At 40.8% G+C, this 2,525-nt stretch overlaps 1 pseudogene; it reads right to left on the minus strand.

Moving 5' to 3' along the window:
- Positions 1 to 891: 891 nt before the first annotated feature.
- Positions 892 to 2,101, minus strand: LOC141507458 (4-trimethylaminobutyraldehyde dehydrogenase-like; annotated as a pseudogene).
- Positions 2,102 to 2,525: the final 424 nt, after the last annotated feature.

A 2,525-nucleotide genomic window follows, 5' to 3' on the forward strand; every position in this document is an offset into this window, starting at 1 on the left:
CATAGAAAATTTGAGACCTTCAACACTAAGAAGAATTTTTTTGTGTGTTTGCTTGTTTTGTGTCTCAGCTCTGCTTGTAAATTTTATTTTTCATAGCAACCACTTGGGCTTCAGGACAGAAGCTGAAACTGGGACTTTTATACAAAACAGGAAAATTGATAATTTGGCATTCTATTAGACAGTAATCTCTCTAGCACATAACCATTCCTTCTTCCTATGTCATTATTACAAAAGGGAAACAAAGAAATCTCAGCAGAGGCCAGGAATGTCAGAAAAGCCAAGTTGAACCATCTGTCCCATTAGCTCAACTAGCCTAAGCAGAAGTAACAGATTGTCTGTATATCTAGTGAAGAGGAGCATCTACAATCACACTGGGCAAGGGAAGATGTGAATGTAGAATCAAACTGAGAGGGAGGAATGTGGGAACTGAGAAAGAGAACAACCAAATTCATGGATCCCATCACACATTCTCTTCCAAGGAATAAGTTCATTGAGGTCCTGAACCAATAAAGTTGTTGTTATTGCACTCTCTGTCTCTCTCTTTGTGTCTCTCTCTCTCTCTGTGTGTGTCTCTCTGACTCTCTCTCTCTCTCTCTCTCTCTCTCTCTCTCTCTCTCTCTCTCTCTCTCTGTCTCTGCCTCTCTCTCACTCTATCTCTGTCTCTGACTCTGTCTCTCTGCACTCAATTCTCTCCTCCTGAAGAACCAGAATTCCAAAAGCTGAATAGAACCAGGTCCCAGTTAGTTTTCATTTATGCTCAGTGTCAAGATTTTCATCTTGTGTCCCTGCCACAAGGTACTGTTTTCACACATCTTTGCCTCAGCTTATCAGAAAAACAGACTCCACACCACCCATCTCAACAAAGATGTCTTTAGCTGTGAATAATACTTGTCATACTCTGCCAAATCCTCATATCTTATAGTCACCAAAGGACAAGTCCACTGGGGTAACATTGTAATTGTTAATGTAGCATGCTCTACTTGAAGCACTGCTACCACTTGGTGAACCTGCTGGATATCCCTTGTGAAGACACCTACTGCAAGTCCAAAGGTGATGTCATTAGTACCCTTGAGCTACTCAGTTTCCATGTCAAAGGGCAAAATAAATATAACTGGCCCAAAGATCTCTTCCTCTACACAGGTCATGCCGTCTTTGCAATTTCCTAGTATTCAAGGTTTCATGTAGTATCCATCCTTTAGCCTGAGATCATCTGGAACATATAATGCTCCACCATTTAAAATTTTAGAATGCTGGTACTTTGTCTGTTTAATGAACTCCAGGATACTTTGTAGACGAAGTTGGTCGATGAGGTTTATACTTGTGTCTGCCAGAAGGAGAAGGTCCTCAATCTTCACCTTTTGCATTTGTTTTACTGTTTCCTCTGTGAATTTATTCAGAATTTCTCTTTACATAAATACTCGTGCCATTTACAGCAAACCTCACCTTGAGTAAGGTAGTTGGCCATCATTGCTTCTTTAACAGTATTCTCTGTATCATAGTTCTCTTATAAGATAAGTGGAGATTTACCTCCAAACTCCAGGGTGACGGATTTGATGCCTTTAGAGGACACCTCTATGATCTTGCCAGTAGGCACAGTCCCAGTGATAGAAATGTCAGTCACATTGCAAAGCTGGCATAGAAACTGACCTATGGCAGCCCCACCTTACACCACATCGAAGTATCCAGGAGGTACCCCAGTCTTAGGACAGATTTTGAACAACAAGGTTGACATGAGCATGAAGGAGAAGGCTTAAAGATCATAGTGTTGCAACAAGCCAAAATTAGGGCAGACTTCCAACTAGCAATCTGGAAAAGCTAGTTCCATGCTCCAATTCCAACACACATACCCCAAGAGGTTCCTGTCTGGTGTATCCAAATGGCGTATTCACCAGACAGCTGGACATGCTCACCTGCCATGGAACCAGCCAAGTCTGCATAATATGATAAGCATTGCCAAGAAGTATCAATATCTAATCAAGCCTCAAAAATGGATTCCCCATTGTTGATAGTTTCCATAGCAGCTATTTCATCCTTCTGTTCTCTAAGTATCCTGGCAACTTCTCCCAAGGATTTGTTTCATCCATGATTTTTTTCTTCATATTTTAAAAGTTCTCTGTACCTACTTCAACCCTCCAGAACAGCAACAACAAAAGTAACTATTACTCGGTCTGGCTGACTACTATACTTTCTCAGTGTCTGGACCCGCAATGGGCTGCACTTGGCTCCCACTGTAGTAATCTAGGGGCTGTGAAACCATATTCATAGCAACAGAGATGGAAGGTGGAAGTACTTGAGGACTAACAGCTGCATTAGTGGACCTGTGAGGATGAAGGAAGGAATTTTCATATTGAGGAGTACATAATATTGATGAAGCACCTGTGGAAACTAGTGGAAATTATGAACTTTGACAGGTATAAATGTAAAATTCTGAATTTAGGTTTTTAAGCAACTAATATTTAATTATAAAAGGGTGGTGGTGATGGTGGTGGTGGCAGTCTGATTAAAATTAATTCATATGGAAAAAA

This window comes from Macrotis lagotis, chromosome 1 (genome assembly GCF_037893015.1).
Source record: "Macrotis lagotis isolate mMagLag1 chromosome 1, bilby.v1.9.chrom.fasta, whole genome shotgun sequence".
In the NCBI taxonomy this organism is placed as follows: domain Eukaryota; kingdom Metazoa; phylum Chordata; class Mammalia; order Peramelemorphia; family Peramelidae; genus Macrotis; species Macrotis lagotis.